Here is a 14,108-nt window from a genome sequence, read left to right as displayed (position 1 = left end):
ATAGATAAGGTTGTTTTCCTCCATGTGCATTAGTTTGAATTTATTAAAACTGAATTTCATCTGCCATTTTATTACCCAATCATTCAGTTTCTTGAGCTCCTTTTTTAAGCCTTCACAAACAGTTTTATCTTTGACTGTGGTAAATAACGGGATGTCAGCAGCTGGATATGCCAATGGATATTAACCTCTTTTTCAAGGAGAGTATTTAGAGGCACGCTGTGCCTGTGGGACCACACCAACAATCTTCCTCTTCCGTGAAGCTGCCCCTATCTCCTAATGTCTCCAGCCTGAGTATCCAAACCGCCGAATATCTCAGGAGTACCTAGGCCATCGTGGCTCTCCCCTGCTCCTTTGTAGAGACTCGCGCGCACCCATGCCTTCTTTCAATACTAAACCTCCCTTCCCAAAGCCAGGCCTCCTAGTCCCAGCCCATCGCGGGGAGGTGACGCCCGCAGTTACAGTTTTCTTCCTCCCGTGTCTCCCGGGAGAAGCTGGCCCGGCCCTCCCGGCGCCCCCGGAGCCCGGCGCGGCCCAGGCCCTGGGGAGCGGGGTCCCTCGGGGCCGGCCGTGCGCAGGACGCCATCTGGCGGCCACGGCGCGCACGGGCCCAGGCCCCTGCTGACGCCCTCAGACATCTCCGGGCGCTCTCGCCGCCGTAGTCCTTCGCAAGCCGTGGCGCTGTCACGGCCCCCCAGAAGCTGTGCGAGTCCCAGCGCTTTTACAGGGGGAAAAAGCCAAAAAAATCCTGTTTACTACTGTTCACGTCTTCTTCTAGGGGGGGTGAAAGACGAAAAATTATCTGAAGGCCTTGAAAAGGTATAGTCGATGAACAGAGAGCCCAGGATGCTGCCAGGGTAGCACATTTCAACTGGGAACTTAATACTGTAACTCAGAGCTCAGTGCTTTTATTATCATGCTGCTACCTCACGGCAGACTGGCTGTGTCTCTAGAGTGCAGAGTCAGAAACACCGAGAAAGAAGTTGCTTTCTCGTTTATTCTTCACTTGCTCAGAGAGAGGGTACTGAGAACAGGGGGGTTCATCTCCCTCACTCTGGATAGCACTGCATGTCGAAACAAAAGCCAGTGCTGTAAAAAATAACTACCTTCTCAGGCTCACAGCACGGGACTAAGTCACTTGTTTGGCAGTCTGTGTTAAAAGAGAGTTCCGTAGCAGAAGCAGCATCGTGGTACAGCAAAGTTCAGCACAATTCTACCTGGAGAAACCAGCATGTTTGAAACTATTCTGTACATCTCTGAACTGCATGGTACTAACATGCCCTATGTGCCTAGAAAAAAGTTCAGATACAAATATTTAAAGTACAGCCATGGTTTAGCTCATCTCAGTTCAGCCCAATACTACAAAGGGCAGTGTGAACACATAAAAAGATTTTTGTAGGTTTTCTTTTCATTAGATCACTGCATTAATTGGACAGTTCTCATCTTACAGAGTGTTTCCTTGTTCTATGCTTTTCCAGCATCTAGCACAAGAAAGTTCTTAGGTGTTAAAACAGAGTGAGCTGCAAACTCAGTCTAGTGCCTTGAGAAGCCCAGCTGGAAGCTGCATTTTGGAGCATTGAACAAGCACAGAACACAAAATCAATTAATAATACGACTACAGTATCCACAATACAAAAATCCATCAGAGGGAAGCATGTTTCCAACCAGCTTCCACCTTTACTCAAGTTTGCAGACTATTGGTCTGAAAGACGCACACCTGGACTGCATGAAAAGGACCCACTGCAAGGTTCAATGCAGTCGTGATGTGCAGGAGGGACTGGGAAGACAAAGAGCCATTCCCTTTTCCTCTGACCTAGCACGTGTAGTATTTGGCCTGGGGGAAACTTCAGGTGCCAAATGAGGCATTAAATCAACTTGGAAAGCTTTGTTAACTGTTGCAATTCTAAGCCAAAAAGCAAAACCTTCACCTGATCAATATTCCAGGCCAGCCAACACCTGAATCATGTCTATTGCACAATTTATAAATGTAAACTCCTTTTGTCTGTGTTCCTCCAAATACTGCCACTGCGCTTCAGTAGTGCGATCCAAAACCTAGTGTTTTTTCAGCTGTGAACTAAGTCTGTATGAGGAATGCAGAAGGGCATTAATCTTATTTCCTCCACGTGTAAAGATCTTTAGTGCCCCTGAAATCTAGTGCTTGACCTGTGTGTGGTCCACGGATACTCAGCCATCATCTTAAGCAGGAAACCCGACTGCATGTATCATAAAAAGTACACAGATCATTTGTTAGTTGTGTTTTGCCGTGCAGAGGGTGGCTAAGCATGCCATGGAATCATAGAATGGTTTGGATGGGAAGGGACCTTAAGGATCAAAGGGACCCTAAAGATCATCTAATTCCAGTCCCCCTGCCATGAGCAAGGACACCCACTAGACCAGGTTGCTCAAATCCCCATCCAGCCTGACTTGTTACAAAAAAATTACTTGTTTTCATTCTCTTTATCTCTCAGAAAGCAAATAAAAATACTCTCAAACTTCATTTATCACAGCTTCCTCAAGACATACTCAAGCCTGTACAAACCTTTCTCGGTGTCTTTAAAGCACTCTCTGTATTTGGTCTTCTAAAATGTCACCAGGAAGACTTATCAAAAATTTCTTGTGGAGACAATAAGGAGAGGAGAAGCTGACCATTAGCACTAAAAAGCATCTTCAAATTGGGTAGGCATGAGCTAGGTTAAGCAACCAGCTTGTGCTTAAGGTTTAGGATGTTGTTTCCTCATCTTTCTCCCTGCTGCGGCTGCAAATAGAAGAGATGTGCAAGTTAGTTTAATCTTTATTATTAAAAAAAGGTAGTCTGTCAGGGTCCACACACTAAGGACCCCTGCACTCTCTTTGGATTGAAGCATTCTGGATTTGATTAGCTCAGTTACAGACGGTGAAAAGTTCTTAGTAAAAAGATTTTTATGGAAGGCAGAGACTGTCCTTTTTGTTGATGAATGTAATTTAAAAAAAAAAAAAATGCTTTAGCCCTTCTTGATTTTCTGTGTGTCCATTATCCATAGGCTGGATATTAACTGCACAGGCACCTGTGGATGCTCCACACAGATCACTGTGCTGTTTTCACATCCAAAGAGAACACCAGCATAGTGCTGCAGGGTCCCAAGTGGGATTTTGGTTCTGCTGTACATTAGCTTCAACATGTCTGCACTGACAAGGTCACTCACCACATCCTTTTCTCTGCTGTCTCCTCCCTGCATGTCGTCCACACTATTTCAAATGCATTCAGTGCTAGCTGTCTTACTCCTTTTTGTGAATTTTGTTATGCCTTCTGCATCACTATTACATTGCATTACCAAGAGAAAAAATCCTTGGCTATGTATAACTGTGCACGTGTGTGTGTGTAATTATTTTACTGCTGTATGACTGTGTTGTATTAAAGTGGTGCCAGCTGAATATTTAGTGATTTAGCTTGTTATGCCTGAGGTGGATTTTTATTGAAATGTGATATTTCTATTATGAGCTATAAGCCCCAAGTCCAAAATGTGCATCTTCAGAACTCTTCTCAGAATATTCTCAGAAAATTAATTTCAGATGTATTTGGTACTTGTAACTTCTGGAATAATGAAGAAAAAAAAAAAAACAAAAAAAACCTACACTGACATGCTGCAAGCTTGATGTAACCAGCATTTCAATCAAATTAACTTTTTATTTTACTTTTATGGCAGTTAAGGTGGGTGCATAACTTTTTAAAAATATTTAAGTGAAACTGGAGGTCTTCATGTATAAGCAGGAGGATGCTTGAATGCAGCATTCAAATTACTTGGCACTTGATTTTGGTTTATGTAGCACAATTTCTAAATAACCACTGCCAGAACATGAAGTGGGATCTAGAAATACTTCCCGTGTCACTATTGTTAGTCAAGTGACATTGCGTGTGTTATTAACTGTGCACTGAACTAAATGTGACAGATTTGGGGATGTAAAAATAATGTGAGTTTGCTCCCTATTTTCTTCATAGCTCATCGAAGAAGTAACAGAAACTTATTCTTTAAAATAGGAAGTGATAGGTAATAACAAGCTGATTCTTAACCTCATCTCACCCCTGCCATTAGTGTACTATCATGTAAAAAATAATAGAGTATTTACAAAAAAAAAACAAACCAAAAAAACCCAAACCAAACCAAACCAAAAACAAAACAAAACAAAACAAAACAAAACAAAACAAAACAAAACACCACCCTACCAAAGCTGGCAGTGACTGTGTCTCCAGTACAGGGATGGCAATTAGTATGTAGTCTGCAGGGAAGACCTAGTGGATAGAGCACAAGGCTGTACCTGCCTTTGCAGATCCAGAGGAACAAATCTACATGATGCCCAGGACAGATTAACGCACAGGAGTGTGCCTGGGGCTCCAGCTCTGCTTTGATGTCAACAACATTTATGTTTTTCTTATTAAGAAATGCTTTTAGCCCTCCTGGCCTTGATGGAAAGCTGGAAATTACAACCTGCGTGTCATGGATAGAGCAACATCTGCTTGAATCTGCTGTCAGTGTCCAGCAGAGAGAAGAGCTGTACCTAAAGCTAAAAGGAAATCACAGCAACTTTTTTTTTTTTTTTTCCCCTAAATAAATAAAGAAGACAGAGAAGATTTTCCATTTTTAAAAATTCCACTTTCATAAATGGAATGTGCTCCATTACAAGAGCACTGACAATCTGAAATGTCTTCATTTTTCAAAGCTTACTCCCATAATAAGGCAACTAAATGGAATATTTCAGACAATAGGTTTTATTTTTGGCAACCTAACTGCAAATAAGCTTCAGTGTTCAGCCAGAAAGGAAATGAACTGTCCTGTTGCATTACCACTATTGTAGGCAGGGATGTTGGGAGTGGTGGCAGAGGTGCTGCTCCTCAGTGCCTTGTTTTGGCCTTGCAAAGCTTAGCTCCCCTGTGCTATGGTGAGGTGCAGTGGGCGTAAATTTTCACTTTCTCCTCAGAATAGGCTGTGGAAATACTTACTGGATCATAAAATAACACTACTCTTGTAGTCCTTTTCAGTGTCTCACCAGTGACAGCTCATCAACAAAGGAGGCTGAATGAGTCAGGAACAAACCACATGGAGGGGTGATCTATCTTGTCTTTTGCTTTCTGGGCTGGGAAAATGCCCTTTCATCCCCCTCAGAAGTTGTCTGAACCAGACAATCCTCACCTGCTTCCTCCTCTTCGTCCCCTTTCTCCATCTGAGGCAGTACTATAGTGTGTGCCACAGCCACAGTGGTTTTAGCACCTGCTGGGACTTGCAGAGAAAACAGACAATGGACGCAAACGAGCACAGGAAAGGGAGTTGGGGGCCACAGCTGAAGAAGGAGTTCATGCAAATGAATCCCTTTTCAGGTAATTCATTCAGTCCTGCCTGTAAGACAGATCATCATCCCACCTTCTGTAGGAGTCTGGCCATCTATAAAAGCTTTTAGTATGTCCTAATGCATCTGCCCCTTAATGTATGAGCAGAAGCAATCTCAAGTCTGGCATTGCCTTAGCTTTCCAGTACTTGACTCTGCAGCCTCAGCTAATAATGTTCTTTAGGTGGACTTTCCGGTATGTGATTTTATGGATAAAAAGCGGACGGCACTTGAACAGAGGCCAGGTTGGCACAAAGCTACAGATATGTTGCTTTCCTTTAACAAACTGCAAGGGAAAAAAGAAAAACGTCCAACTATATATAGCCCCAAAAAATTTCATACCCTGTGCCAATGGCACATCAGAAAATACAGAAATATGTTTGAAATGTCTGTAGTTATGAAAACATGAGATTACTTCTTGCAGGAAATTTATATGAAATGTATGAACGAGGCTGTGTTAGATGTCACCCAGAGGAACTAAACTGGGGCTTTTCTGCCTCAAAAGTATAGGCAGCTCTAGCAGCTGGATCTAAACTTTGGCTCAAGTGTGTGCACTTATGGGCAAGACCACAAAAGGATCTGCAGTTAGTTGCAGGTCAGAAGTGCCCATTTCTCTGAAGTCTGAGTTCTGGTGCTGCTACATGAGTGGAAATACCGTGATTCAAAGAGCAACTTCGTGATAAAACCCATGCAAACCATGCATTTGCCCTGTAATTGGGCAGTTTACTTTGGTATGCAACTCAATTTCCTAGCAGACCCCCTTGGGCCCATCCAAACCCTGACAGTACTTGCTGCTCTCCTCCAAAGATCCTTGAGTCACAAAAGCCCCTACCCTACCCCTACTTCTGCCCCTTCAGCACTTGGTCTTTCTCTGGAAGGATGCAGCAAGGAAGCTCTTAATGGGTCCCTGTGGGGCATCACAGGAAGTCCAGGAGTGAGGAAGAACATCAGGCACATAATTCATGACCTGCCGAAGGCAAAAGGGGGCAAACAACAACAGCAGCAACAACAGAAAAAAAGCTCTTCCCTCCAGAGTGGAGTAATAGGAGTTCCCACAGGAGCCCATTAAACAAAACAAAATGCTGAGAGCCTAGGAATATTGTGCACTTCATCATCTTCTCAGGATCCCCATGGATAGGACAAGGAAAGTTGCAATGCTGTCTAAGTGGAGGGAAGGAACCTGAGAGGTGTGAGGGCTCAGCCAGGCAAGAGGGACTTGTACCTCCTTGGCAAGTCTCATTCGTGTGCCTGCAGGTGATATTTTTCCTTCTCTAGTCTGTACATGGATATGTTGTGCTCTCCCAAGATTTTGCAGGGCCTCAGTGGACCGTTTGCTTGTTTTGCCATTTTGCCATCTGGCCAGTCTAACACAGCTATCCCTAGCAGAGATTATAATTCTGATATTTTGTCTAAATTTAGAAGTGACTTTTTCATCAGGTTTTGTAATTAGAACTAATGAATTGTTACAGTGCAATCTATTTTACTTTCTCTTCATGGATTTTGACCTGAATTTTAGCACTGACGAAGATGATGTGTTGACAAGACAGGTTGCGAGAATAATATCTCCAGTGTGCTCTGTAGATGTGTCTTGCTCCTGCCCAGAATCTTCTCATGTTATCAAGACTTTTTTTATCTATTGCTCTCAGTCCTCTGTCAGAAAAGAGATTATTCTCCTCTTGGGACTGCCTTTGTTATGGCTGTGAGGACATATCTTCATACCCTCCTGCCATTCCTGTGCAGGACCTGCAGAGAAATTAATACAAACCATCCCAGCTCATCCTGAAATAATACTTAAGGTCTTGTCAGGCAAGAGGATTCAGGCAAGAGGATTCAGGATCAGTTCATTCCCTTAATTTTGTGGGATAAGTACAATTTGGGATATTTGACAGACAAAATCACAAATTATTTTTATTTTCCCCACTATAAACTTCTTAAAAATTGCATGTATGGGTGCTGCAAAGACTGAAGTTTAAAGAAGGCAGGAAAACTCTCAGCTTCTCTTGTGCTTTCTAGAATAAGTCACCTGAAAAACAAACTTTATCATCCAACCTTTAATAGATTTTAATTTACTGTCTTTCCTTATAGATATTGGATGCTCTCTACAGTTTCCTAAAAGGGGAAGTGGAGAAGAAGATGCTGATCTCTTCACCCTGGCATCCAGTGCTAGGCTGTGTAGGAATAATTCAGAGCTGAGCCAGGGAAGGCTTAGGCTGGACATTAGGAAGCAAGGAAGCATTTATTCACTGAGGGGGTGGTCAAACACTGGAACCTAGAGAAGTGGTTTATCCTCCCGTGTTTTAGAGGCATTTGGATAATTCCCTAAATAACATGCTTTAATTTGGCCCTGCATTGGTCAAGCAGTTGGTCTGGATGATCACTGTAGGTCCCTTCCAACCAAAACAATCTGCTATTCTATTCTATTCTATTCTATTCTATTCTATTCTATTCTATTCTATTCTATTCTATTCTATTCTATTCTATTCTATTCTATTCCTATAATTGTTGCCCAGCCTGAAAGGCTGCAGAAACCCTTTTATGCAAAAAATCAAGGTTGTTCTTGGCTTATAAATCACAGGCTTTACTGTATGAAGTAACTGCAGGAGAATCCTTGCATGCTAATCAGATGGATAAGACTACCACTTCTCATTCCGTGACATCTTTTCATTATGGGAATGTCTCAACTTAAAGTGGAAGATGAGGATGTAAGACAATTTTCCCTTCACCACCTGGGCTGTTGCAGCCCTGATGTTCTTATCCCACAGGATGTGCTGCCCTTTCCTGCTTGGCTTTGAGAGGCAGAAATTGTTCAAGAGTGATCCCCTAATACTGACTTTGTCAGCCTGAATATTGAATTAATTTGTGGTAACTAAAGCACTGTTTCACAACACTGTTTGCAAAGACCTTCATGTGAAAGGTGGTTAAAATCTGTGGGTGTAAGACCCAGTTGGGAACTTGATGACATGGTAATGCTTTTTTCTTGTGGAAATGACAGCAATTTCAGAGAAAGCTAAGGTTAGCAAATCCAAACACACTGAAATCTGTGACCATCCGAGACAGATAAAAACCCTCATACACATGCAGTATAGACTTATTTATTCCCATATAAAGTATCTATGCAGTAACTGTTTTCCAGGATACCTCAGAGACCAGACTGTTGAATTTGAGAAAAAATATCTACAGAAAAAAAGTGGGCTTAACAACATAATATGATAGTTGACTGTTCATCGTGTTAATCAGGACAGACAGCAGCCTTAGGAAAAACATACATGCTACAATTTTCCTTAATTTTTTTTTTTGCATCTATGAGACCAGGAAACTGGGTCAGCAGCAAAAACATGCATTTGCTCTGTACACAGAGAGCTCTACACTACCAGGTTGGGGCTGTTTGAATTCACTGTTCATTAAAATAAAATAATTTTTGAACATTCTTCATGTTCTTGAAACATGCTGTTCCAATAGTCTTTAAAAGGTCATTTTGCCATGTTCAAGATTACTACTTTATTTAAAAATTAATTCATTAAAGTGGAAAAGTAATTGAAAGTTCAACAGCAAGACAAAACATTGTTTTATGATCAAAGTGAAATGTTTTTATCGAGCTGAGGCTAACAGACTGGAAAAAAAAACCAAACCAAAAACAAAAAAGCACCTTCTTTTTTGAGTCTATCAGAGTTTGACTTTTTGATCTGGTTTGGTGTGGGAGCATTCCTTAAAAATCTCAAAATCTTTCCAGCACAAGAAGGCTGCTTCCCATGAAACTGTACCAGGCTGTGAATTACTTCTAGATCAGGCTTCTCAGGAATGAGACAACAGATGCCAGCTCCACCCCGTTACTGTAACATGAACATGTCCCTTACAACCAACACACTGATGGTCAGCTAAACCTCGCTGACTTCTGCCTAAGTACTCACTTGGTCTGTCTGTGCTTTTTTTTCATACAAACACACCAAAAAAAGCACAAGTGGTTAAGAACACAGAACAAAAATAACTCAGTTTCACACTCCCTATCTGTTCATTGTGTGGTCAGTTTGGGAGTAGGGTATGTATGTACTGTACTCCAGGCATATAACTTTTACATAATTAATCTAAACTACTTCTTGAGACTTTTTTTCTGTAAAAATAGAGAGAGAAGTGCATCCTGAGGGGTGTTAGGTACATTTCTCTCAGGCATTTTCCTAAGGATACCTTTAATTGCCCATTTGGCAATGCCAGTCTCCTAACTGGCAAATGAGACAGTTTGCCACAGCACTGTTTTTTAGAGTACCCTCTGCTGGCATCTCCTTAATGGATTATGCAGTGAAAGCGTAATCCTTTAACTGCAGGTACCACTGCAGGACAAGAGCAGCTCAGCATAGAATCAGTGATTCCTAGTAGCATTCAGTGCTTTCTCCTTCTCTTCATCACCTGGATGATGAAGAACCATTCCAGGTCACAGGAAATTCGTTTCCATGCATCACCACAGACATATATTCACTATCAAGCTACAAATAATTTGAAATAATTAGCTACAGGTCATGGTATTTCTGTTTTACTCTGTTAATGATTCCTTGGGCTTTTTCCCCCTTTTTTTTTTCCCCTGGAGAATTGGTTTCATTTCTGTACTTATGGATTCTGTAACTTCCTTCTGTAGGTGGGGAGAGAATTGGTGTTCTCCCTCATGTTTGCAAGGATGGACCTCATTAAGCATAATCCTTCTTTGTTTTTAGCTTTCCATCAGGCAAACAGCAAAAAAAAAAAAAAAAAAAAAAAAAAAAAAAAAAAAAAAAAAAAAAAAAAAAAAAAAAATCAAAGCTTGTTTATAGCCATGCTGGACAGTTCTCCATGGCAATTGCTGCTCCATGGCCTGAATTGTTATGAAAAGGACAACCTTTGATCTCTCCAGCCCTTCCCACATATAACAGCTCCTGCCCCATTCAAAACAAATTGCTCCCTATCATGGATTAACTAAAGATTTTTGATAGAAAAACCTCTACAAAAGGCTCAGGGGGCTGGCAGTGGAGAAGAAGCATTATGAAATACAAGAATGGATTAAACAGAGGCTGAAGTTGTTAAAAAACACCTCTAAATTATGTAATAAGTGACCTGGGCTCAAACTGTTTTTGTCCTTCTACTCTTGCAATCCTGCTGCTGCTGTTATGGGTTTTGGCTTGGGAGAAATATTTTTCTGAGTCCATTTCACCTTGATGGATTATGATGCCATTTTAAATGTCAATGGATAATAACTGTGCCATTAAAAAATCATAAATGTTATCTGTTTAAACCTACAATGTCCCTTTTATTAATATTTCTAATTTATGAGCATTTTCAGAAATCTACAGAGACAATGGGACTAATAAATCTGAGGTGAAAGGGACTCCAGAAGCAAGCTGCATGAGCTTTATCCTAGATGACTGACAGCTGTTGAACTTTGAGGAGATCAGAGCAGCTCAGATGTCAGTAGGGAGATTGGTGGAGTCCGGTACGGCATAAAAGATGGAAGACAACCTGCAAGGACATGAGGCTCCAGAAGTGATGTAGGCAATTTGCAGCTGCAGGTGCACTGGTGTGTCTCTGGCTGCCTGAGCTTGCTGACTTGCTCTGAACAGCTGAGTGAGCACAAGCCCTTGGAGATGAGCTGCTGTGAGCTGCAGCATCCACGCTATGCATAAACACTGGCAGCCCTGACTCTGAGTCACATTTGTGAACAGCATTTAAAGGAGATGCTGTTTTTTTATCTATTGCTCTCAGTCCTCTGTCAGAAAAGAGATTATTCTCCTCTTGGGACTGCCTTTGTTATGGCTGTGAGGACATATCTTCATACCCTCCTGCCATTCCTGTGCAGGACCTTTATCCAGTGGAAGAGACCAGTGGGACAGGAACAGTTCTGTTTCTTGACTGACAGGGTAAACACAATTATTCCTCCTTGAGATAGCCAGTATAAGACAAAAAATTCCCAAGTATAGATCCCAAGTTGATTTTAAGCCTATGCATCCAGAATTTTTCACTTTCTGAAATTCTTTAATTTATAAACCTCAGGGGTTGTGTGGACCTCTAGATTAGCCTGGCACATAGAGGATGTGTTGAGAAAATCAATACAGAGTGATTTTGTTCTAGACAGCCACCTTCTGCTGTAAAAGGTTGCCTTCAGAGCTCAGCAATCCCAGAGGAAGATGTGTTTCCTGCCTCAAGGAATTTATAGACTAAATTAGATGGGTAGCACAATAATTGTAACAAATGAGAGTCATCTGCATTTCCAGGTCAAGCAGAAATATAAAAATATCCCCAAACTACCCCGCAAAAACCAGCATATTAGAACTTGGCAGAAAAATAACTTCTTCATTCTCTGTTAATTTAAAAGTGAGTAATTTCTTGTTTTGAACTTAAATAATTTGTTACATTTCAGCAACTCAATCATTTGAGAAAGGGGGTCAACTGAACTATTTTAATTTGCAAAATGTTCATTTGCATTTCAAGGGTCTATTTTTTGCCACTTATCTTTATTTTAACATAATACAAAACAAATTCTGAGTGAGCAGTCATTCCAAAGACAATATTTAATCTTTTTTTAAGTTAATGAAATTGTATTTATCACTGTCTTTCCATTTCTATATTAAAAATAACAAAATGTTCAAGTCTTTTGATACTACTTAAACATTTTGATATCAAACTTGCCTTTTTTTCTGAAGAAACTTTTGTACACAAAACATGGGATTTATGCATCATTACATTGCTGCTTTCTAATCCCCTTTCAAGAGAAGTCACTTATTTATCCTATTTCCTACTTTAGTGCTTGTTTTGTTTTCCTATATAGAAGAACAAAAATATATTTCTCAGTTGGCATTGCGTTCACTTTTAATAAAACAGTACAATACAATCAGACAGAACAAAAATAAAGCCTTCACAAGGACACTTTCAAGTTGTAAATTTGCATGTGAGCATCTAATTTAAGCACACACAGAAAATCAACTTGTCAGTGCAAGCAGCAGGGAGGTTTAAAGTTGCAGACTGAGACAGACTAGTTATACAAACATGCACAATTTGATTTTTTGACATGGGACTACAGAATCCTCTCAGCAGGTCCCTGCACAGAACGAGTTAGTGACAGTGGAGACAGGCAGTGCGGACACTCTGAGTGTGCAGTAATGCTGAATTCACTCGTGACCACAGAATAAAAGTATTTATTCTCTTTGGAGATGGAAACTTGGAGTCTGCCTGTCTCAACTCTACTTCAGAATTTTTTTTAACATGAACACACATGTATTTCTGCCAGAAGGCTATGTTTCTCCCTTTCAAAACTGTGCGTGTTCAACTCAGCAAAAATGGAGCTGGGGCAAGGAAGAGGGATAGGATGTATCTTTTTTGCCGGTGAGAGTCTCTAGGCTAATTTACTCAGCTATTTTACCCAAAGATACAGGTCCTCTCATGAGGAGTACTGGAACCTATCAGACTTTGCTGTGAAATCCTTCTCTTCCTTCTCCTCCTGCCCCTGCAGCAAGAAAGCAGGCCCTTGAACAATGTTTTAATAACAAACCAAAGCCAAAGTTTTCCATTGCAAAGGAAAATGTGGCCTTGTTTCACTTAGTAATTGAAGCAGAGAAATCCATAGGCTTCACTTCTGCACCTGTATAGATACTTTGGAAAAATGGACAGCAGGGGAGGCTTAAAAAACAGATGTCCCTAGATCTTGTTTTTCCTGTGCCTGAAAGTTACAGGTAAAAGGCAGCACAGTAAACATCAGAGTTCAGACACTGAACTGTATATGAATATATACTAAATTAATACAGTGAAGCCTGTGTCAAGGACTCTCAACTTGAGGTATCTGAGAAGTAAGATTTGAAGTCATTGCTCTATAGGAAGCCAGAAAGCAAGAAGAGTGGCTCCCTTTTTAGTGCCTCAGGCAAATAGAGTGGGGAAAGTAGGGTACCTGTAAAAGAATGTACGAGGCTTCTCCTTGTAGTTTTTTCATGGGTTTTGAATCAGGAATCACAAGGTAAAAAGGGAAACACCGTTATTAAATAGGCAGTTTTAATCCAAGGTGTGGATTCAGAGCACCTTTCTTTCCCTTCTCTCTGCATACAGACTCACCTGTTCTCAGCCCATAAATTACCCACTCTCTCATTCTGCCTAAGCAAAGAAGAGGGGCACTTCCCTCTCTGTGTGCCCAGCCGAGATTACAGACTCTGGCAGCAAAGCTGGAGAGGACAAACCTTGGCTAGGGAAGCATTCCCCCAGTGCAGGGATTGAAACGGGAAGATGTTCCCTGCTTAATGGAGATGGCCAAAAGAACTTTTGCACCCACACAGCAGCTGCCGCCTCATCATACAACCAGGAAGGCACAAGTTCCTCCTTTATAGAAACAGCAGGGGGATGCAAAGGGAACAAAGGAAAACACTTCTCACTCTACCCCACTTGTGTCATCAGTGTGAAAGATGACCACTGGTCTATCCTGTCGCCTGGAGAGAAGCTTGATTCATAAAGTCAGATAATTAAATATTCTTCATCACGACTGGCTGCATCATCTTGAACCTCTTCCATTGTTATTTTCCTCATCACCCCCACCGTTTTTTCAGTATCTAGAATCTGGAAAAAGCCGAAAGCCTTTCATCTTATCAGGTGTGGTTTATTGCCCCCTGGTTACACAGTAATTTTTGTCTCCACTCCATGGAAAGGTCATATGATGGGATATCAGCTCAAGAATTGTCAGTTCGCTGGACAAATAAGGCAGGGACTGCCAGTACAATTATAAGAGCCCGATAAGGAAGGCACAGAGAAGAACC

The sequence above is a fragment of the Hirundo rustica genome, chromosome 4, assembly GCF_015227805.2.
Source record: "Hirundo rustica isolate bHirRus1 chromosome 4, bHirRus1.pri.v3, whole genome shotgun sequence".
Taxonomy (NCBI): Eukaryota; Metazoa; Chordata; class Aves; order Passeriformes; family Hirundinidae; genus Hirundo; species Hirundo rustica.
Note: the sequence above shows the minus strand (reverse complement) of the source record.